Genomic DNA, 25,216 nt, shown 5'->3' with positions numbered 1-25,216 from the left:
GGAAACTACGGAGAATCAACTCTCCGGAATTACCTAGTTATCTGGCATCCCAGTGAAAAGAGTTTCACAGTGTGAGTAGTGCTGGCGTAGAGGCTGCTGGTCTGTGTTTTCCTGTCACCATGATAAACTACCGCTGGCACTCAGACCTGCTCACCGGAGCGACCTGAAACAAAACAGAGAGGAGCATCCCTAAGGACTACCACGTCAGCGAATCTGTAGGCTCCTCCCCCGCCTTTCCTCGTTAATTTCGGGCCACTTTCACCTTTACCTTTCATCCTAAGTCAGACTTAAAAAGAAATGTAAGAATTAGTCTATTGTTTCCATTTTACGGATTGGAAAACCAAGACCCACCGACAATGAGCCTCAGTTGTTTAGTCACGGAGCACAGAGCCGTGACTAAACAACTGTGGGGAAACTGATCCCAGAAATCTAACAAAATCTGGACGGCTGATCAGCGCCTAGCGAATCACTGGAGTGGAGTAACCAGAACATTCCCTTCAAGCAGTCACTGGGTTCATCCATACCTCTGGTAGCGCAGAGATGCCCCAGTAATATTTGTTGAATTGCTGCCTGGTTCCCTTCTCCATTCTCTGTTTCCTTCTGCTTTGGTCCTCATGTTGATTTCTCACATTTTGGCATTTCTGAGTAGAGAAGCTTTGAATAATCAGAACATTTCTTTCAGAAATCTCTGGAAAAAAAAAAAAAAAACTTAGGATCCGTGGATGGTTTTGAGTAAATCGCTAAACCTAACGAAATTGTGTATAAAATGTTTGTCTGTGTGCCTGTGTCATCCAACCCTGAAAGGATCATTTTCTCAGCCACTATTAACGTGCTGAATTTTTCTTTTGTGTTTCCCCCCTAACTATCCTTTGCAGTCAGGGATTCTACTACCTTTTTCTCATTCTGCAAGGCAGTGATCTCTGCCATGGTGAGCACAGTAGGCAGTTAACATGGAGTAAACATGACTTCTAAGTCCTCTACTGACGAGCCTTACTCTTTTTTTTTGGTTTTGTTTTGTAGATTTGCATTTTTTAATTACTACAACAGTGATAGACATTTATTTAAAAAGTCAAATATTCAAAAACTCAACATGGCAAAAAATGAAGTTTCTTCATTCTCAGTTCCATTCCTCAGAAAAATTCATGCCAAGAGTTTGTTGTATGTACCTCCAACCTATTTCTAACATGTACACATAAAATTGAGTACAGTATTATTATGTACAAATATAACTGAGTCACAAGTATAACTCATAATTTGCAAAACTTAAATCATACTAGACTACAATTCAGCAAGTTACTGGCCTTTTTTGTTTGATTTAAATTTAAATCCTCCCCCAGAAACTGCCAAGCCAACATGTGTTACGTGTGTCTATCCCATTCTTTTTAGTGACTGTAGAAGAGACTATTTTGATAGATATTGCTAAAAGATTTGCACCCCAGAGAGATGTTTATCGGGAGTTTCGGTAAAGTGTGTTAAGATCCTTTCCTTGCGCTGTGCTTTCCAAGGCCTTGGGAAGAGGTTGCTCTGTATGAAACATATTTTGTAAAATTTGCAAAAGTATGCTATTATAATGAAAATTAGTTAAGACAGCTGCCTCTTCCTACTCCAGCTTACCCTCAGCTACATCATACAGGCCTTAGAGTACCCACAATTTTATGTTGATAACAGCTATTCTTTTTCTTAAAGAGGATTTTCTAAATTGTTAAGTTTCAGACCTCACAAATCTGCCCCGGTTGATTTCTGGAAGCTAATTTATGCTAACAAAAGCGCAGGAAAGAGTGCACAGATCTCCCTGAGTTTTATTTTACCAGTTACTCCTCCAGCAACAAACAGCTTTCCTATCAGCGTGGTCTCACTGAAGCCTGACCTAACTCTTCCGGATTGGAACAACTAGAAAGTTTATTATCAAGGAAGTATTTAACCACGACTGTATATACCTAGTCTACCCTTGCGGTTGGTCCCATGGTGTAATGGTTAGCACTCTGGACTTTGAATCCAGCAATCCGAGTTCGAATCTCGGTGGGACCTTTCAAAGGTGAACGTTTTACAGTTCCTGGATGGCCTCTGAATGTGGGAAAAACTCGTTCCCCCGCTTCCTATCGAATTCACTTCGAAAACGCCTTTGTGGCCGCTTGCACGGTATTGGACTCTCCCCTTCTATCCAAACACAAGTACCAAGCGCCTTCGCCTAGAAGAATGCTTTCAAAGCCTATCAAATTCACTGGTTTGGAGACAAAGAGAAAGACGCTGCTCCGACTGACTTATGAAAACCTTCAGCAGCAACGTGGAAACCCAAGTCCTGTGATGGAGACAAACACTTCCTCAAAATTTCCTGGTGTTCGAAGCCCTTCTCTCTGCCACAACTAAGTCCTGCGTGTAAAGTGGCTGAGCCTTGGTCTCAGGGGTGGTTTTCTGTTTTGTTTTGTTTTTTGTTTTTTTTTTGCTGTGGACCTCGCGCCCCGGGGTTACTTCTCGCCCCTTTTCCCCATCCCCCATCTCCATGACACAATTCACCCTCATCTGCTTTCTCTAGTCGCCTGTCCTTAGTCTCACCGCTCACCCCGACCGCAACGTCTGGAAATCCCTTCAAAGCTAGCAGCCCCGGAGGGCTAGGGTCCCTGGTGTCCACGGCGTCGGGCGGGCCTTCCAGCCGGAGAGAAAAACTCACCTCGGGACCGGACCCGGGCCTCGCCGCGCCGGGAGCTGGCATTCCCAACTCGGGACCACACACGGTGGAGGAGTCCTACAACTTGTGTGGGAGACAAGGGAGATGGGGGTAAAACGACCTCTGCCTTCGGCCGTTCGCCTAGCATCTCGCCTCTTCAGCTCCTAGTGCCAGGGTGAAAGGAGAGGACTCCCTGACCGAGCCCTCCCCAGACACTACCAAACACTCGGTCCGAAGCACCCGGGAAACAGTCCCTTGGAGCTGAAGGTCAAGAACAGAAAATGTACCCGCTATCTCGCCTCCCATGAACTCTGTGTGTAGACCAGGATCGATTTGGAGATAGAGTTGATGAAACCTGGAAGGTCCGGAAAATTCCTGATAGACACTCAGCTGCTAGAATGAGGTGGGAAATGTGAGGTGGCAAGGTGAGGGAAATATGTGCCCTAGAGAACAGAGAGGACAAGAACTAAATTAGAAACAAATATTTGTGTTTCGTACAAATTAATCTCTTCTATGATGTAAAGGCAACCTTTACATCCAATTCTTTATTTTCAGATTTCTTACTCTGACATTTTGATTTTCTCATACATACCTAAAAACCAAGTCAAATCCTACTTTCACCAAGTCCATTAAACCAGTAATAATTAATTAGCTCATATTATGAATTACCATTGGTTACACAGAAACTCTGTAACTAAGTTTACAAAATTTATGAAAGCTTTATTTTGGTTCCCATTATGTGTGCTTGATTGTACTTCATATGGTCTGTAATGGTGCTGATTGCAGAGGGAAATAACATTTTCTTATGGCGTTGCCTTAGCTAGTGTGGCCCCACCTTCTTTCCACTTTGTTCATGTTAGCGTGATGAGATCTCACCCAAAGTGTTCTCCCTTTTCCTAATGGCCTAACAGCCTCTTCTACCTGTTTGGGATGCTTATAAACCCAGCCATCCTTCCACCCACCACCAGAGCCAGCCTGTGGTACTGTGCATATTCATTATGATCACATCCATCATCAAGCATCCACTTATCCTAGCTCAAACCAGTCATTCAGACTTTATCCCAAGCCTCTAAATTAAGGTAATGGACAAGACCTGATTGGAGATGGTGCCTGCACAACGTGACCCAGAACTGAACAGAAGACCAAGGAGCAGCTGCTGTGAGGAGGCAGAAGCAGTCACCCACACTGGGATAGGCTGGGAGCGTATGTAGATTCTCCCCCTGGTGGCTTACATGTTCTTTGGGTCTTCAATTCCTTTAGGAAGCTGAGGAAATTCCGGTGGGTGTTTATAAAAACTCCATCCTTGAGCAAACTTTACTTAGGTTCCTCTGAGCCCTCCTCTCAACTAGGTCCCATCCTTGGCTTGTCCAGCCCCATTTCAGCAAATAATCCAGTTGAGCCTAGTTTTAGCAAGAATCCTGCTAAGCCAATTCAGTAAGAATTCCTCACCTCAAAATCCTATCAAGTTTCTGTTTTTCCGCCCTTGATATCTAAACAAGTTCCTCGTAGTCATTTTCTATCAAATGATTGTCTTACCCTTACTACTGGCTATAGATCCCCAGATGTCCCTGATGTATCTGAATTTGAGTTTACTTAATCTCTCTCCCCTATTGCAATTGTCTGGAATAAAGTCTTCCTTGCCTATTTAACTCCATCTGGTACAATTTTTCTTTGACAGTTTCTTCAAAGAATGTATAGGCATATCCTGGGAAAACTTCTTTTCCAAAGAAGAGATCCAGCTAAGGATTAAGAATATGATCAGCTGCCCAGAGAAGATGTGTTCAGAATAGAGGACCAAGCAAATTAATGGTAGCTGATTTCCTGAGGAAATAAAAACAGACTTTAAAATCTGTCCATATCAAAAAATGTGTTATACCACATTAACAAAAATGAAGGATAAAAACCATGTGATTATATCCATAGATACAGAAAAAGTATTTGACAAAATTCAACACCCTTTCATCTTAAAAACTCTCAAAAGATTAGTTTTATAGGGAATGTACCTCAACACAATAAAGGCCACATATGACAAACCCAGAGCTAACATCATACTTAATGGTGAAAAGTTAAATGCCTTTCCTCTAAGATTAGGGACAAGACAAGGAGGCACACTCTCAACATTTCTTTTTAACATGGTACTGGGAGTCCTAGCCAGAGCAATTAGATAAGAGAAAGACGTAAAAGTCATCCTAATAGGAAAGGAATTGAAATTAACTCCATTTGCTGATGACATGATCAGCAAATATAAAACCCTAAAGATGTTACAGAAAAGTTAGAATTGATAAATTCATTAAAGCTGCAGGATACAAAATCAACATTAAACAATCAGTAGCATTTCTATATAATGATGAAGTATCTGAAAAGGAAATTAAGAAAACAATCCCATTTACAATAGCAACAAAAATAAAATAAAATACTTAAGTGTAAATTTAACAAAAGAGATGAAAGACCTGTACACTGAAAACTATAAAACTCTGATAAAATGACAAAAACACAAATAAATGGAAAATATTCCATGTTCATGAAAGAATTAATATCATCAAAATGTCTACCCAAAGCTATCTACAGATTCAATGCAATCTTTGTCAAAATTCCAATGTCATATTTTACACGAATAGTAAAAACAATTCTTAAATTTGTATGGAACAACAAAAGACCTCAAATAGACAAAACAAGCAAAATAAAGCTGGAAGCATCACACTCACTATATCTATTATAAAGTGATTGTAATAAAGCATGGTACTGACATAAAAACAGACACACTGACCTTTGAAAGAGAGTAGAAAGCCCAGAAATAACCATATATTTATTGTTGATTGATTTTTGACACAGGTGCCAAGAACACACAATGGAGAAAGGACAGCCTCTTTAATAAATGGTGCTGGGAAAACTGGTTATCCACGTGAAGAAGAATAAAATTAAACTTTTATCTTACACCATATATAAAAATCAACTCAAAATGGATTAAAATACAAGACTGGAAGCTATCAACCTAATACTGAAAAAATAAATAAATAAGGGAAAAGCTCCATGACATTGTCTGGGCAATGATTTTTTTTTTTTTTTTTTGGCTCTGAAGCACGAGCAACAGAAGCTAAAGCAGACAGATGGGATTGCATCAAACTAAAAGAAGTTTCTGCACTGCAAAGGAAACAACAAAGTGAAGAGACAAACCACAGAATGGAAAAACATTTGCAAACCTTATATCTAATAAAACGTTAATATCCAAAATATATAAGGAATTCAAACATCTAAATGGCAAGAAAACAATCAATCTGATTACAAAATAGGTAAAGGACTTGAACAGACATTTCTCAAAAGAAGATATACAAATGGCAATACATATGAAAAAAATGCTCAGCATCACTAAGCATTGAGGGAATGAAAACTAAAGCCACAATATCACTTCACACCCATTAGAATAACTTTTTTTTTTTTTGCCGGGCGCGGTGGCTCACGCCTCTAATCCCAGCACTTCGGAAGGCTGAGGCGGGCGGATCACCTGAGGTCAGGAGTTCGAGACCAGCCTGGCCACCATGGTGAAACCGCGTCTCTATTAAAAATACAACAATTAGCCGGGCGTGGTGGTACACACCTGTAATCCCACCTACTCGGGAGGCTGAGGCATGAGAATCGCTTGAACCCAGGAGGTGGAGGTTGCAGTGAGCAGAGATGCACTCCAGCCTTGGGGACAAGAGTGAGACATCGTCTCAATAAATAAATAAATAAATAACATTTTTTTTGTTTTGCTTTTTGCTTTGTTTTGCTTTTTGTTTTGAGACCGAGCCTGGCTCTGTCGCCCAGGCTGGAGTGAAGTGGCAAGATCACGGCTCACTGCAACCTCAACCCCCTGGGCTCAAGCGATCCCCTTGCCTCGGCTTCCCAATTAGCTGAGACCACAAGCCTGCGCCACCACGCCCCGCTGATTTTTACTTATTTTGTAGAGACGGGGACCCCTCTATGTTACCCGGGCTGCTCTCAAACACTTGGGTTGGAACTCCTGGGCTCAAGCGATCCTTCTACCTCGGCCTCCCAAAGTGCTGGGATTACAGGCATGACCCACCACACCTGTAACAATCTTTCATCTTTTTGACAAAATCTTTTTGATAAATGCCAGCTTTTATCAAAAAGATGAAAGATGATAACCAGCGTTGACAAGGAAAGAAAAGGCAATTTTTGTACATTGTTGGTGAAAATGTAAAGTAGTACAACCATTATGGAAAATAGTACATAGATACCTCAAAAACTAAAAATAAAATTACCTTATGATCCAGCAGTCCCACATCTAGGAATATATCCAAAGGAATTGAAATCAATATATCAAAGAAATATCTGTACTCTCGTGTTAATTGCAGTATTATTCATAATAGCCAAGATATGGAATCAACCTAAGTGTCCATCATCAGAGGGATATATAAGGAAAATGTGCTAGGCCGGGCGCAGTGGCTCACACTTGTAATCCCAGCATTTTGGGAGGCTGAGGCGGGTGGATCATCTGAGATCAGGAGTTTGAGACCAGCCTGGCCAATGGGGTGAAACCCCATTTCTACTAAAAATGCAAAAATTAGCCGGGCATGATGGCGCATGCTTGTAATTCCAGCTATTTGGGAAGCTGAGGCAGGAGAATCACTTGAACTTGGGAGACAGAGGTTGCAGTGAGCTGAGATTGTGCTATTGCACTCCAGCCTGGGCGACAAGAGCAAAACTCAAAAAAAAAAAGAAGAAGAAGAAGAAGAAGAAAAGCTATATATACAATGAAATACTATTCAGACTTTAAAAAGAAAGAAATTCTGTCATTTTTCACAATGCGGATGAACCTGGAGGACATTATGCGAAGAGAAATAGCCAGACCCAAAAAGACAAATACTTCATCATCTCACTGATATGTGGAATCTAAAAAAAAAAAAAAAAAAAAAAGATTGAACTCATAGAAATAGAGAGATTAGAATAATGGTTACCAGATGTTATAGGATGGGGTAGGAGTTGGGGAAGGAATAGCGTGGTTAGTCAAAGTGGTACAAAGTTTCAGATAGACAAGAGGAATGTTTGGAGGTCTGTTGCACAGTAGGGTGGCTATAGACAAAATTTTAAAAGTGAAATTAAATTTAAAAAAAAAAAAAAAAACCTGTCCAAGTTACGAGATGTGTACCTGGAAACATCAAAGACAGAATCTGTCCAGGAGCGGTCATCTCACGCCTGCAATCCCAGCACTTTGAGAGGCTGAGGGGGGCAGATCAAGCCTAGGAGTTCAAGACCAGATTGGGCAACATGGTGGGAGGTTGCAGTGAGCAGAGATCACAGAGATCACGCCACTGCACTTCAGCCTGGGTGATAGAGCAAAACTCAGTCTCAAAAAAAAAAAAAAAAAAGAACAAAAGAAAGAAAAAGAAAATTATAGATGAATGGATATAACATGTAGATACTTCAGCCATGTACAAGCCTGAAGACCAACATAGGAAACATCTGAATACCTGGTTAAATCATAGATTCAGGAACACCACACCCCCGCCAATCGCCCCACCACCGAGGTTATAATGCAATAGATATGATCGAGGCCCAGAATTCTTCATTCATAACAAACACTTTGGGTCATTCTGATGTAACAGCCCAGAGGAGGGTGAGAGAAACAAGAATTTTAATCATTACTGGTGAAGAGTGTAGACTAATAAAATCTTTTTGGAGGGCCATTTGGCAATATCTATAAATATTTTACATTCGTGTATCCTAAGACACAGCAAACTCACTTCTAAAAATTTATATTGCAGTATTACAGATATATACATTCAAAATTTTATGTGTGTATATATAAAGTTATTTGTTGCAGCATAGTGTATAATAGCAAAAGATACAGAAAGCCCAAATTGTCCAATAGAGAACTGGTTAAATAATATATGGTAACGTATGCATTGGGATACAGTGCATCCTTAAAAAAGAATAAACTTTCACTTTTTTGATGACAGGAAAAGCTCTCCAAGATATATTGGTTAGGGAAATGGGGCAGGATAAGGAACAATGTTCATAGTATGTTGTCATTTGTGATTTTTTTGAGACAAAAATAGAAATATATATTTTATGTAATATATATTCGTATGTGCTTAGTATAATCCTGGAAAAATTAACAACAGTGGTTATCAGTAAAGAATGTAATTAGGTGGTTGGGGAATAAGGGTGGGTGCAAGATTTTATAAAGCTTTATACTTTTGAAATCATGTGAATGCAGTGCCTATTCAAAACCTTAAATAAAATAAACAAAATAAAAACTATATATTTTTTCTCCGAAGGCCCACGATGGAAATCACAAGTAGAAACTGTTCATTATGGACATTCCTCTCTGTCTTGTTTATGGAGGCATCTTTAGATCTAACTGGGAATGTTGTATGGAGTATATTTTTCAGCTTTGTGGCATCTCTAAGCGGAGACAAATCCTCCTCAAAGCTAGAGATCAGCAGACAATAATGGTTAAGTATTTTGTTGGGGATGGGCACTTTAAAATTAGCAAACAGTAAAAATTTCAGTTAAACTTAGGCTGAAAATACCTGCAAAACATAGTATCAATAATTTGTTGTATATATTTATGTGAGTGATTTTTATCATTTACTTTAAGTTTATTGACAGTATTTTTCTGTAGCCCTCAATTAATTATTCAGTTGCTCCCTCAGAAGAACTGGAAACTATGGAGAACATAAATATTTCTTGCCCTTAAGAAGGTTACCATCTGGAGGGAAAAGTAAACACTACCCAAAGTGGTGTCTCAATTGGCTAATTTAACTTACAAGTATAATCAGTGTTGCTGACAAGGAATGGTAGCCAAGACTGAGAGAATGTTATACTCAGAACCGAAAATTAGCAGAGGCCAGTTAAGATACATTTAGTAATCTACTCGGTTTCTTGGCGAATTAATCTACCAAAGATAAACGCTAACTATGCAGCATCCAGACCCATCTTTTTAGAGGGTTAAATAAAACCTCACGAAACGACGAGGATGGGATTCGAACCCACGCGTGCAGAGCACAATGGATTAGCAGTCCATCGCCTTAACCACTCGGCCACCTCGTCACATGTTAAGCGTGGTAAAGTCATTTTCTTCCTCCGCACAGTTAGTCCTGTAATAATGCTATTTTTAATTGTTTTTTTTTTTTTCTGGCGTAATCCTGATTCAGTCCTTACAACCACACTCAGAATCGAGTATTTTTAGGTACATTTTGCAGCAACCACAAAAGTGATAAATGACACCTAGAGTGGTTCAGTTACTCGGCACATATCAAACGAACGGATAAAAACAGTACGCGTAGGTATTAAACACGTAGATCCTTGCTGAACACCGGAATGAATGGACATAGGATTTGAACTCTGATTTGCTAACCTGGCTCCAGCCAGCTACTCTGTGTTCTCCCTTTGGAGGGACCGGATTATTCCTTCTCCTGATAAGAACATCTCCAGGGATTCCTGTTTTCTGGGAGGTGCCAGAAATTAGTAAATAAACTACAACGAACAACAAACCGGCTCTGTGATTCCCTTATACGTTTTTGCTTCTGAAATATGCCAGACAGCAAGCAGACGCTTTCATCTCTCTCTTATTCTTTCTCTGGGGTTTGGAATTACTGCATTGCTGCGATATGCAGCAATGGGTCAAAACAGGGTTGGAAAAAAAGTAGAAAGACTCCCCGATGTGAGCATTTTCGTTCTAGAGTAGTTTGGAACGTTACTTCGTAAGATGATTTAGCCTGGCTGCCACCAAGACTTAAAGGGTCGGGTCGGGAAATCTTTCCTAGAACAGGAGCCAGCTAGCCTGGGTCGGGGTTCTGTCCCACTCACCATGTGACCTGGGCGGGCTACTTCACCAACTTCATCCCATAATTTTTATCTATCCAGGAAAAAGCTGACTTTGACAATTTCAAATAAACCCAGCACCAAGGAACCCATCTACTCACTAGGGCTTCTCGGCTTTTCTGTATCTGGTGGAAAAAATTGGAGAGATTATTTATTGCCCAAATGCTGGGTTTTGTTGTTGTTGTTGTTGTTGTTTTGTTTTCTTTTTCCTTCCTTTGAAACCTTTACTTCTGTTTAGGCAGAAGGGACTGTCTTCTCTCCCCATCAAGTTCCTTTACCAAATTTCATATCTCCATCCTCACCGTACAACTACCCAGCATGGGAAACTGACCTGTGATCCCTTGGTTAGAGGACTAAAGATCTGTTTATTTAATGATTCAAACAATCGTAGTTATCTATTTTAATGAGGCCAGTTATGATTTTCCGGTCCGAGGTGGGTGTATCACTTGAGGTCAGGAGTTTGAGACCAATCTGGCCAACATGGTGAAACCCTGTGTCTACTAAAAATACAAAAGAAACAAGCAAACAAACAAACAAACAAACAAAAACCATTAGCTGAGTGTGGTGGCACACGCTTGTAATCCCAGCTACTCGTGAGGCTGAGGCACGAAAATCGCTTGAACCCAGGAGGTGGAGGTTGCAGTGAGCCGAGATCACACCACTGCACTCCAGCCTGGGTGACAGATTGAGACTTTGTCGAACAGAAAAGAAAAGAAAAGAAGAAAGTAATTATAGCAAGGTTGCAAGATACAAGGTTAATATATGAAATTCAATTCCTTTTCCACATACTAACAATACTCATTTGTAATTTGAAATTAAGAAAGCAACACTATTTATATTAGCACCCAAAAAAGAAAAGAAGAAACAGAAAAGAAAACAAAAAAGAAACAGGATACTGAAATATAAATCTAACCAGATATGTACAAGATCTATGTGAGGAAAGCTACAAAACTCTGATTAAAGTGATCAGAGAATCCATATAAATGGAGAGATATTCCATGTTCATGGATAGGAAAACTCAATATTGTCAAGACATCAGTTCTTTCCATTTGATCTATAGATTCAGCACAATCCCAACAAAACCCCGTGGGTTACTTAGTTTTAGAAAAAACAAACAAACTCAAAATTTACATGGAAAGTCAAAAGAATCAGAATAGCCAACATCATGCAAAAGAACAATGCTGAAAAACTAACACTACCCAATGTCAAAGTTACAGTAATCAGGACAGTGTGGTGTTGTGATATGGTTTAGGTGTGTCCCCACTCAAATCTCATCTTGAATTCCCACACGTTATGAAAGGGACCTTGTGGGAGGTAATTGAATCATGGGGGCAGGTCTTTCCATGCTGTTCTCATGATAGTGAATAAGTCTCATGAGATCTGATGGTTTTAAAAAGGGGAGTTTCCCTGCACAAACTCTTCCCTTGTCTGCCACCATGTGAGACATGCCTTTCACCTTCCACCATGATTGTGAGGCCTCCCCAGCTACATGGAACTGTAAGTCCAGTAAACCTCTCTCTTTTGTAAATTGCCCAGTCTTGGGTGTGTCTTTATCAGCAGTGTGAAAATAGACTAATACAGTTGTAAAAATAGAAAAATAAATGAATGGGAAGAAGTGAGTTTCAGAAATAGACCTATAGTAAACTTATCTTTGACAAGGGAGCAAAAGCAATTCATTGGAGAAAAGCATGATTTTTTTAAACAAATTTTAATAAAACAATTGGAGATCCATATGTTAAAAAAAAGACTTTAGACATTGACCTTAACCTTTTCATAAAAATTAACCCAAAAATTGATTATACACCTAAATGTAAAACACAAATCTATAGAATTTCTAGCAGATAACATAGGAGAAAATCTAGGTTGTGTTAGCTTTGGCAATTAGTTTATAAAGACAACACCAAAAGCAAAACATCTGAAGAAAGAAAAAGGTTGGATTTCATTAAAATGAAACCTTCTCTGTGAAATACACTGTTAAGGGAACGAAAAGAAAATGTACAAGAACTCTCAAAAATTTAACAAGAAAACAAACGACCTAGTTAAAATGTAGGCAAAAGATCTGGACACTTCACTAAAGAAGATGGCAGCTAAGCTTATTCATAGATTCTCAACATCATTTGTCACTAGGGAATTGAAAATCAAAACAGTAGGTGTGGAGTGGTGGCTCATGCCTGTAATCGCAGAACTTTGGGAAGCTAAGGCAGGCGGAATACTTGAGGCCAGGAGTTCGAGACCAGGTTGGTCAACATGGCAAACCTCCATCATTACTAAAAATACAATAATTAGGTGGGCACGGTGGTGTGTGACTGTAGTCGAAGCTACTTGGGAGGCTGAGGTTAGAGGATTGCTTGAGCCCAGGAGATTGCAGTGAGCTGAGATCCCACCACTGTACTCCAGCCTGGGTGACAAAGTGAGACTATGTCTCAAAAAAGTAAAATGTAAAAAAGTAAACAGAGTTTTAAGAAATTTATCACCCAGAAACAATATATGAACATACTTTGGATCATAAATCGAACAACTCACCTATAAAAAAAATTTTGCATAACTGGGAAAATTGAACATGGACTAGGTATTAGATAATATTAAGAATTTTAGTTAAATATTTTAGAAGTGATAAAGTTATTAAAATTATGGTTTTGTTTGTTCATTCTTTTTGTTTTCTGTGATACAGCCTCAGGAGGTCCTGACAACATAAGCCCATTTTTAAAAATGTTTTTTTCTCTTAGACATATACTGAAGTATTTAAACATCAAATTACATGATGCTTAGAAGTAGCTTAAAATACTTCAGTGGAGAAAAGGAGGGATGAATGAAATAAGAACATTAAATGCTAATTGTTGTTGAACCTGGTTGATATGTGCATGGAAAGTCAGTACACCATTCTCTCTAACTTTATGTAAGTTTGAAAGCTTTAATAAACAAAACTAGAAGAGCTTTTTTCAATGCAAGCGTTAGTTGTCAACTACCTGTTTTTGTCAATGATATTCAAAATTACTCTCACTCTTGTTTTGAGGGGAGGAGGGGGACAGGGTCTTGCTCTGTCGCCCAGGCTGAACTGCAGTGGTGCAATCTCAGTTCACTGCAGCCTCCGCCTCTCAGGCTCAAATGATCCTCTCACCTCAGCCTCCCAAGTTGCTGGGACTACAGGCATGTACCACCACACCTGGCTAATTCATGTGTGTGTATTTTTAGCGGAGATGGGATTTTGCCATGTTGGCTAGGCTGGTCTCGAACTTCTGACCTCAACTGATCCGCTCGCCTCAGCCTCCCGAAGTGATGGGACTACAGACGTGAGCCACTGCGCCCGGACAGAACTCTCACTCTCAAGGCTCCACCGATGTTGAAGTGTTTGAGGGGGGAAAAGTCGTTGTTCTGTGGGACCCTGGTACTGAAGACAGGATCTGGGTGACCCCTAGCTCTTTCCTACTCACCCACCCCGCTATGCTCTCCATTTCCCTCTCTCTTCTGACATAATGAGGCATGAAGGCCTGAGTGAAGGGAGTACCTTCTGGCAGCTATGGGAACTATGGCTATGCTGATAGTGCATATGATGCCTGTGAAGAAGAAAGAGAGACTCACTGAAAGTTTGACCTATATAGGTCCTTTGGTTTATTTTTTAATTTAATTTAATTTTTATTTATTTTTTTCTGATGGGTTATTTTTTCTTACATATGATGATGATAATTCATGACACTTAAATAGTGATGTTTTGTTTTGTTTTGTTTTTGACACAGAATCTTGCTCTGTCACCCAGGCTGGAGTGCAGTGGCATGATCTCAGCTCACTGAAACCTCAGCCTCCTGGGTTCAAGTGATTCTCCTGCCTTAGCCTCCCGAGTAACTGGGACTACAGGTGCGCACCACTACACCCACCTAGTTTTGTGTTTTTAGTAGAGACCGTGTTTCACCATGCTGGCCAGGCTGGTCTCAAAACTCCTGAGTTCAGGTGATCTGCCCACCTCGGCCTCCCAAAGTTCTGGGATTACAGGCGTGAGCCACAGTGCCCAGCCCCTTTTTGCCTAAATCTTCCTAATAATTTTTGATGATAATGACCTCTCTTTCTTCTCTGGCCTAATACCTCATTCTCTAAATAAAGCTTATGATTTTGGCATGTGTCTAGTAGGCCCCAATTCATATAATATTAGTCTAGTCACTGTTTTATATTAACTTTATAAATTCCACTGACTTGGCTAATAATAGCTTTATGATTTTTGCTACTTCGGTAGGCCATTTGATTATCGTTGGTGACAGAATAATGTAATTACTAAACTCTGAATGGAAATAAAGTATTCAATAAACTCAAATTGAACTTGGAGTATTGTTGCTTTAATTTATGGAAAGCAAATCACAAAGGTGGACTGTTGAGTAAAAGAAAATATTAAAATAATATTAAATACTCTGTGTTGCTGCTACTTTGGGATTTATCCATTTGTAGGCACCAAAAATAAATTTTTAAATAAAATTTTAAACACTTTCTCATCCTTAAAGTTTACTTTGATGGGTACACAAGTCTAGATTGGCAATTATTTTATTTCAATATTTCCAAAATATATTTTATTGTTTCCTGGATTTTACCATGAAGATGCTTGTTAACATTCTAATTGTTCTTTCTTTGCAGAAAATCTATACATTCTCTCTGGCTGATTTGAGACATCCTCTTATGTTTGGTATAACACAGTTTCAGTATGAGGTTTGTAGTTTTAGTTGTTTCTCTTTAACTTGTTTGTGACACATTTGCTTTCTGACTCTCTAAGTGAAAATTTTCTCTCCAATTTGGGAAATTTCCCAGGTATATTATATCTAAATATTACCTCACTTACATTTTTTTCTCTTCTTTTATTCCTGAACTCTAATCGTGTATACTTCAGAATTTTCACATAATCTTCCATTTCCATTATTGTTTTTTTTAAATCAGTTTTCTGTGGCTGTGTAGTAAAGTACTCCAAACCCCGGTGGCTTAAAACAACATAGAACTCAGCTGAAATGCATCATCTCATCTCCTTGTAAAATCAGCTGGATTTACAAATTAATGTGAGTTGGCAGGTCAGCTGGGACTCGCTGCTCCTGGATGCCCTTAATGCCTGGAAGTCTGATACTTGGCAAGGGCTATTTTCTGGAGTTCATCAGTTTTCCTTCATGTGATCTCCCCAACAGGACTGCCCAGCTTTCTTAGACAGCGATAGTGTTCCAATATGTTGAGAACTGAAGCTGCAAGCTTTCTTGAGACCTGCACTTAGAAGTAACACAGCAGCACTGCCACTGTGTTCCAATGGTCAAAGCAGATCACAAAGGCAGCCCACATTCCAGGGTTAGGGGAATAAGATTTGGCTCCACCTTCTGATGGGAGGAGATGCAAATAATTCGCAGTCGTGTTTATCTATCTCAGCTTGCTTCATATGTTCCATATTCTTAACCATTTTTGCTGTATTCTGGGTTAATGTTTTGTCTTTATCTTTCAGCTTAGTAATTCCTTCCCCAGTTGTAGCTAATATGCTATTTAGCCTTGTCCATTAGGAATTTTTTTTGGCCGGGCTTGGTGGTTCACGCCTATAATCCCAGTACTTTGGTAGGCCGAGGCTGGTGGATTACCTGAGGTCAGGAGTTCAAGACCAGCCTGGCCAACATGGTGAAACCCCGTCTCTACTAAAACTACAAAAATTAGCTGGGCGTGGCGGCACACCCCTGTAATCCCAGCTACTCAGGAGGCTGAGGCAGGAGAATTGCTTGAGTCCAGGAGGCAGAGGTTTTAGTGAACAGATATCGTGCCACTACACTCCAGTCTGGCTGACAGAGCGAGACTCTGTCTCAAAAAACAAAAATCCTTTTTTAACTATTGTGTCTTTATTTCTTGAATCTAAATTTTTAAATAATTTTACTCTCTCTTTTGCATACTTCCATTTGTAATCATATCCTTAATTTATTGACATATGTCATACATAGCTATTATACATTTTGTATCTTAAAATTTAACATCTACAGTTCTTTAGGTTTCAATATGACTTTTTTGTATCTGTTGAGTCTCAAGCATAGTAATTTAGAGAACCCCTTGGTCTCACTACAGGTTTTGCCCCATAACAAGAGTGTCAGGCTCAGCTTCTCCACCTCTCTGCTTTTCTGATATTAAATATTCATCCTCATAGTTGTAGTATTTCTACTGGTATCTGATTTCAGGTTAAACCCACTCCTCTGTTGGTCCAGGTTGGCTTCCAGCAGTTCTTGCTCCCAACTGTTCTAACTCCCAGGAACTTTAGGCAGAGTTCCAACAGTTACGGCTTTGACTACTCACTACCCTGACCTGGGCTCCAGGTGTTTCTAAGTCACTTTAGCTCTCAGAAAATATTCATTTATGTTTGTTTTGAGTGACCTCTAAAGAATTCCTTAATCCTTTGTGAGACCAGAAATGTCACAAAAAGTGTACTATCAAGAGACTTTGTTGGGAAGATTTTTTTAAAGCAAGAACCAAAAAGTACAGACCAATGGCTGAAAAATATATAAGCATGCAAGATTATTTAGTATTCCAATGGAAACGTATACCCTGAGCCTAGTCATGAGAAAGTATCAGTCAGTGAAAGACATTCTATTTTTAAAAATGAAATGAGGCCGGGGCGGTGGCTCAGGCCTGTAATCCCAGCACTTCGGGAGGCCAAGGAGGGCAGATCGCTAGGTCAGGACTTTGAGACCAGCCTGGCCAACACGGTGAAACACCCGTCTCTACTGAAAATATAAAAAAAAAAATTAGCCAGACGCAGTGGTGGGCACCTGTAATCCCAGCTACTCAGGAGGCTGAGGCAGGAGAATCATTTGAACTCGGGAGGCAGAGGTTGCAGGTGAGCCGAGATCGCGCCATTGCACTCCAGCTGGGCGACAGGGCGAGACTCTGTCTCGGAAAAAAAAGAGAAAAAAATGAAAATAACACTATTTTGAAAATGACATATCATTGTCATAAAAAATAAAGACTATGCAAATATTCTTCATTAAAGAAGACTAAAAAAGATATGACAACTAAATGCAACGCCTGACCCTAGACTAGATCCTGTATGAGAGGGAAACATCAAGTCAATTGGTCAACTTGAAATGCAGACTGTAAATTAAATACAGCTATTGTATCAATGTTAAATTTACAAAAGTTCCTAATAGTACTGTGGGTATATAGTAAAATACTTAGTAAAGGAAATGGACGTGATGTATGCAACGTACAGGAGAGAGAAGCAGCAAATGATAAGGCAAATGGGGTAAAATATTAATAATATCTAAATCCGAGTAAAAGATAGAAAGGTATTTTTGTATTATTTCTATTTTTTCAACTGCTTTAGTGAGTTATAAATTGTTTCAGAAAGAGAGAGGGAGAGATTTCAACGGAGGTGCCTCAGAAGTCAGTAGTTGTGAATCTGGGTTGGGCTGGGCCAGCTCTTTAAAACGTGGGAAGCTTCCCCCACCTCCCCTCACCATTCGAGAAACCAGTAATTTTTCATTGCGCCGTGGTTTCCTACAGATCGGTCGCCAAGAAACAGATGCCAGCCCTGCCTTACCTAATTCATCTTTTTTTGAAATAACACTACTACCCCACCCCCAACCCCACCAGCTTGGCTTAGCAGGGGACCCCCAGAGTTTTGTTGGAGGTAAAGTACTCTAGAAGTGCCGATCTGGGTGCCTACGTGATGCCTCTCACCCGGGTCCAGGTTTCCAGTTTGTCCTTGTGATTGATTCATGACATCTTGAGCTCGCAAGAACGTTCCCTGCCATCACCACTAAATGTTCAGTGGACGTTATGGGCTTTTGGAAACGGAAGTGATTTGAGAGTATTTGTTCCAAGAAAGGCGGCGCTGGGAGCGGGGACTGGAACTCGGTAGGCGAGGATCCCCTTTGATGCCCCCCTACAGTTCCCCTTCAAACACGTAGGTCTCAGCTGGTACTGCGCTACTGGCTTTGGCCTCCTGGGGCCTTATGGTTGAAAAGAGCAGGAAATCAAGCTGGAAAATGCGAGAGACAACAGATAGTCTGCTTTCAGGCTCCTTCCTTTGTAATTTCACTGTGTTGCTTTCTTTGGACGCTGCTTGTGCAGGACCTAGGTTAGCTGTTTCACAAATTGCGGAGTTTGCATTCATGATTTCACCGCAATTTACTAAATCTTTGAGAAATACTGATTATAAATCATGAAAGAAATGCAAAGCAATTTCCATACGGTTGGGGGTGTAGCTCAGTGGTAGAGCGCGTGCTTAGCATGTACGAGGTCCCGGGTTCAATCCCCGGCACCTCCAACAGTTTTGGGAGTGAGCACTTTCTTCCCCGGCTTTCCACTTTCATTTCTCCGTACCGTTAAATAAACCTGGTCTCACTCACTCAATTTTCTGCTTGTCTGTACAGCCTTTGCGGTGTTCAATATCTGTATCGATAGATAGCATTGCCACACCAGGAAGGTCTTGAACCCTTTGTAACAAGCATTTTTGAAAATTAATCGGCCTGGTTTCTTTGGATTTCATGCTATGGTATTACTGAAAAACAGAAAGAAAAAAACAGAAAAAATGTAAAAATAATAAGAGACCCTTTGTTTTATTCACTGTTTTTTCTTTTCTTTTTTGAATTCTGAAGAGTTCTTGGAGCAAAGAACAGCATGGAGGTTTAATAGCAGAAACATATCTTATTGATGTCTTTCTTCTGAGCTTCCAACCACCCTATACCTTACCTTTTCTTGAATCATCAGATAGGGAAGCAGTGGGCCCCGTTAGTATCATGGGGTGATAGGTACACGAAGGACAATAAAATGCTGTCTGCCATAGCATAGGGTGCCTCCCAAATCTAACCTAAATGAGACAGATGGGATTGGCTGGTTAAATGAAGCCAGAACTACTGCCCCTTTGCTGAAATAGCTTAGTGGGAGCGTGAGAGACCAGGCATCCAAATATCTCTTGTTCAAGAAAATGTCCTTAAACATAAATGACATGTTGTTGGGAAAAGGGCTTGTGGGAAAAGATCTTGTGGGGTGCCTGCATAAATCGGCCGTAAATATATGAGACAATAAGTTGTGGAAAGCCACAAGAGGCCTCTGAGGAGGAAAGCCTCCTAATTGCCATCATGTTCCCATGCTCAGAGCAAGACCTGCTCTCTTATCTGTAAACTCTGTGTTCAAGGAGAAAGACACTCCTTCGACACACTGGAATGTGGACAGACGTGCAGGCTCCTAGTTAAGCCTGCTCCCACTAGCTACTCTCTGATAAGTTAAAGATATGCCGTTTGAGCACAAAGGAGATTCATTTAAACCGCTATTGCTATAGATTATGGCTATGACGCACTGCCACCTCTTCACTTTTTGCCCTGAACATCTGCTTGTTAGATCTAAGTGATTGTACTCATAGCGGACACCAGAGCTCTGAGCCTTTTGCAGCCTCCATTTTGCAACTGGCCCCCTGGCTCCCCACCTTTACTCTTAACTTGTCTCTTCTCAATCCTTTGTCACCACCGGACTTTGGGTACCCTAGGGGTGCTGTTGAGGCTGGTCCCCAACACATGTTGAACTCATTTTACAAACACATTTAACTAGAAGACCACCTCCACTGCCCCTAACACAAAAAAGTCTCCCACAACACCTACATATGTTAATCAATCCAAATTAAAGGAGATTTGCCTATGCCAGAGCTAGTATGAAATATTGATCAAATATATAGTATGAGAGGAAAGAAACCAGTTTTTCCCTTTCTAACTTATTGATTTCTAGAAATTATGTTTTATTCTGATAAATAATTCTGTATAATATATAATGTTAATAGATGTTTATGAGGCTGGGCATGGTGGCTTATGCCTGTAATCCCAGAACTTTGAAAAGCTGAGGCAGAAGAATTGCATGAGCCCAGGAGTTCCAGACCAGCCTGGGCAACATAGAGAGACCTCATCTCTACAAACAATCTTTTTTTTTTTTTTTATTAGCAGGTCATGGCGGTGCATGCCTATATTCCCAGCTAGCTACTTGGGAGGCTGAGGCAGGGGGATCACTTGAGCCCAGGAGGTTAAGGCTGCAGTGAGCTGTGATTGTGTCACTGCACTCCAGCCTGGGCAAAGAGAGCAAAACATTGTCTGAAAAAAAAAGTGGGGGAGGTGTTTATGGTATATATTCCCTATTTAAGTCTTTTTACAGTATTTTGTGATCAAATACATTTAAATTATTTTTCATGACAAGACAAGGATGTTCATTATCTTCACTACTACTAAACATTGTAATGGAGGTATTAGCCAAAGCATTTAGACATGAAAAAGTAATTAAAGGATTAACTGTTGGATAGAACGGGATAAAGCTATCTATGTATCTTGGTAGGATTATATATCTGGAAGCCACCCCTCAAAATGAAAAACTAATTATAAATAGAGAATTTGGTAAAGAAGCTGGATGCAAAGTTAACATAAACATACACAATCATACACACACACACAAAATAGCTTTTCCATATTCAACCTTTGAATGTTTTTGAATATCAGTTTTATTTTGAAAGCTAACAAATGAAGGAAAAGAATCAAGTATTTATCCTCTCTCTCCCGTAAGGAATGTATTTCAGGATAAACATATAGTTGATGAGGGAAAGATTTTTCTTCTCAGGAAATAACAGCTAATAAATGCAGGAGAGATTACAAAATTAGAGTCAACATTTTGCAACTGGTATTGCTGTAACACATCCAGGTCACAATTGGCAATGGCTGCTATAACCATGAGATGAAATTGGATGAAAGACTCTAGAATGGTTGGAGCAGGCTGATGTCACCTAAAACCAAAGCTAAATTGTATATCATCAGATGTGAGACAACTACAAATCATGTGACCCATAATAAAGTAGAACATAACCAGGACCACAATAAAATACTGGTGTTGAAAATTAAATTTCTATAATCAAATAGATAAAAACCATTTGTTTAGAGTAAATATTGGAGATACAGAAATGTGTTTAATAACATTATAATGATGCAATCAGCTAAATCCACAATGTGGAAAATTCTCCTGGACAAATTGACCTTCAAGAAAGAAATGGCATGGAGTCCGGGCATGTTGACGCATGCCTGAAATCCAAGCGCTTTGGGAGGCGAGGAGGGCTGATCACTTGAGGTTGGGAGTTCAAGACCAGGATAGCTACATGGTGCAACCCCATCTCTACTAAAAATACAAAAATTAGCTGGCTGTGGTGACAGGCACCTATAATCCCAACTACTTGGGAGGCTGAGGTACAAGAATCGCTTAAAACCATTAGGGCTTTTTATTCCCCAGGTTTTTAAAATAACCTTTTTTTTTAAAGGTAATATGTGCATTATAGGAAATTTAAAAACACAAGAGGCCAGGCGTGGTGGCTCACGCCTGTAATTGCTGCACTTTGGGAGTCTGAGGTGGGTGGATCACCTGAAGTCAGGAGTTTGAGACCAGCCTGGCCAACATGATGAAACCCTGTCTCTACTAAAAATACAAAAAATTAGCTCGGTGTGGTGGTGTGAGCCTGTAATCCCAGCTATTCAGGAGGCTGAAGCAGGAGAATTGCTTGAATCTGGGAGGTGGAGGTTGCAGTGAGCCGAGGTCACACCACTGCACTCCAGCCTGGGTGACAGAGTGAGACTCCAAAAAAAAAGAAAGAGAGAGAGAGAAGGAAGGAAGGAAGGAAGGAAGGAAGGAAGGAAGGAAGGAAGGAAGGAAGGAAGGAAGGAAAGAAGGAAGAAAGGAAAAAAAAAAACACAAGAAACAAAGAACAAAGTCATCCACAATCACAAGTAGTTTATATTTTGACGTGTCCTTCTAGGTCCCGTGTGTGTGTAGACATAACATCCAGTTATATGGGATTGAGATTGCACAGTATAGTATATATTATGCTTTTTTACACATTATAAGTATTTACCAATTCAGAATTGCAAAGCTATATGAGTATTTTGATGACCAAGAATATACAGCACCAACTCAGTCTGTTAGAAAAAAAATGTAATCCTGCCTTTTTTGGGGACAAAAATTTTATAGAAGGCAAAAATGACAACATGCCTCTAGATAAAAGCATTAGCAGAGTTCTGATTAAAATACTGCATTCCCTTAGTGCTCAATTTAAAATAAAACATAAAGCAAGTGAATACACTAAGTATAAGGTTTCTAAGAGAATTCATTAACAGATCTATACCATTAAAATATTAGCAGGAAGATATGTTTCCCTTGAATTACTTCATGTATTCCTATAGTCAGCCAAAGGAGATGCACATATATCAATGGCTCTCATCAAAACGGAAATGTGGACACATCTGCATTCATCTCTCCCTTTATACTTCCTTCTGCCCCTCTACTGCTAACCTGATGAACAAGTCCTGATAAACACTGCCCAGTGGTGGTTTCACAATTCCATGTCCAAGATACATCTCTTCTAAAGATGTTTACTGAAAAGTAAAGTGCTCATATAGACATATGGTTATCATCTAAAACCATGTTCTAGATAATGGAGATACTAGCAAAGAGCCTTTCCCTTCACCTTTCCTCTTCTCCCTCTTCCACCATCCAAGTGGCTATGTCCAGCTCCAAGAGGTGGATTAACAAAGGTCACTCCCAGAAGACAGGCCTTCCTAAAAACTAATAAAAGGATATAAAGGGATTGTTTTACTACCTCTACTTCCAACACACTTTGAGCAAAAGGACTTACCTTTTAGTATACAACAATATTAACTAAAATGCAAGTATAGAACAATGGTTAGACCATCTGAACTAATCTAACTCACCTGTACAGAACTCTTCCCCCTACATACTTCTTCCTCCACAACTTGCCACTACCCAGTGAAAAGTCAGTATACTCTCCAAAACATCAAGTTTAACAATTCCATTCCCAAATACAACCACTCCTAGGCAATTTTGGTGAAAGGTGTTACTTAGTCTCTACTTTTAACCTATGTTGTGTGCTTTTACACATCTAGAAAGACAAGATGTTTCAGATCAGAGATGTTTTCCATTGTATATACAGTAGCACTGAATAAATGGTGCACATACATAACACAGGCTATAATTTAAAAGTGTCTTCTAAATAGGAACATTATGGCCTAGAATCCTTCCCCTTCTCACCTCTAAATTAACCCTGTGGACAGGTATGAGCATTCAGAAGAGGTATAAGCATCCAGTTAGAGATTTTAACAATTTCACTTCTGTGGGGTTTTTTTTGTTTTGTTTTGAGACGGAATCTCACTCTGTTGCCCAGGCTGGAGTGTAGTGGCGTGATCTCGGCTCACCGCAACTTCTGCCTCCCAGGTTCAAGCGATTCTCCTGCCTCAGCATCCCGAGTAGCTGGGACTACAGGCGTGTGCCAACATGCCCGGCTAATTGTTTTGTATTTTTAGTAGAGACGGGGTTTCATCGCGTTAGCCAGGATGGTCTCGATCTCCCGAGCCCGTGATCCGCCCGCCTCGGCCTCCCAAAGTGCTGGGATTACAGGCATAAACCACTGCACCCAGCTCACTTCTGTGTTTTTAGGAACACTCTATGAATTTTAACACAAACTGTACTCAATGTATCAGTTTATTAACTCTACTTTTGTCATACACTAGCAACCTCCTTAACATCTGGAAAGACTAGATGTTGTAAATTAGGACTCCTTTGTGGATTTATATACACTATATACACAGCACAGTAAAAGACCATAAACACACTGGTATAAAGCCCTTTGCACTTTCTTCTCCTTCCTCCGTGAACCAGCACAAATATAATAATGTGTACTGCTCAGGGAATTAGTTTGATCAATTTTCAAAAGACAATATTTCATATGAATCAAAAGGATATCTACAATGTATTTTGTGCACTTCTAAACACTTAGAAAGCCTAGACTTTTCAAATAAGGACTTAAGTTTGTCCACTATATACACAGTAGTGTTGAATAAACTACATACATGTAACAGTGGTTATATCTGAAAGTGTCTTCTAAAATGAAACATTCTAGTCTAGAATCCTTAATTTCTTCCAACTCCTCTCCACCACAAACCCAGTGGATATAGGTACATGTGTCACTTAGCCGATGTTATCATTTCATTTCCAAAAGTCCTTTTCAGAAGACAGTCTTTAAATGAAGTTTAACACAAAGTGTACAAAATGTTAGTTTATTAACACTACTTTTGTCATAAACTGGCAACCTCTTTAATATCTAGAGACCAGATGTAATAAAAATTAACTAGATATTATAAAGTTTAATATCTAGAGACTGTATATTATAAAATATACACTTGACAACTCATTTGTCCAGTATATACACAATAAGCACAATATAGCAAAGTTAAATGAAATGCACATAACATATAAGGCATGAATAAGCTGAAATTTTCTAGTACTAACAACACACCTTTTGCAGTTTCTTTCCACCCACCTCCCTCAACTCAGCGAACAAGTAGAGAGCACACTGTTCAGAGAGGTGGTTTAACAATTCCACTTCCAAACACAGCATTTCCCATCAGTCTTTAAAAGCTATTTAAAAGTGTCATTCAACTACTTCTACTTTTAAATACATCAAGCACTTCTAAATAGCTGAAAATACTAGATATTTCATATAACTTTTCCACCATGTACACAGCACTGTTAAATAAAATTGCATACATGCAACAATAGTTGTAATCTGAGGTATCTTCCAAATACGATCATTTTGGTCTTGAACCATTCCCTCCTCACTTCCTTCTCTCTGACTTCAATTCAGTGGACATGTACAGGTACATGTAATGCTTACAGATGGTGGAACAAATTTGTATCCAA

General features: G+C 39.7%; 3 non-coding genes across 3 annotated transcripts; 2 read left to right on the top strand and 1 right to left on the bottom strand.

Moving 5' to 3' along the window:
• Window positions 1-1,956: 1,956 nt before the first annotated feature.
• TRNAQ-UUG lies at window positions 1,957-2,028 on the top strand. The gene has a single exon. It is a non-coding gene; the product is annotated as a tRNA-Gln (tRNA).
• A 7,611-nt stretch (window positions 2,029-9,639) lies between these two features.
• Window positions 9,640-9,721, bottom strand: TRNAS-GCU. Its single transcript has one exon. It is a non-coding gene; the product is annotated as a tRNA-Ser (tRNA).
• An 8,959-nt stretch (window positions 9,722-18,680) lies between these two features.
• On the top strand, window positions 18,681-18,752 carry TRNAA-AGC. Its single transcript has one exon. It is a non-coding gene; the product is annotated as a tRNA-Ala (tRNA).
• Window positions 18,753-25,216: the final 6,464 nt, after the last annotated feature.

Source organism: Colobus angolensis, unplaced genomic scaffold (genome assembly GCF_000951035.1).
Source record: "Colobus angolensis palliatus isolate OR3802 unplaced genomic scaffold, Cang.pa_1.0 Scaffold237, whole genome shotgun sequence".
In the NCBI taxonomy this organism is placed as follows: domain Eukaryota; kingdom Metazoa; phylum Chordata; class Mammalia; order Primates; family Cercopithecidae; genus Colobus; species Colobus angolensis.
This window is presented reverse-complemented; position numbering and strand designations above follow the sequence as displayed.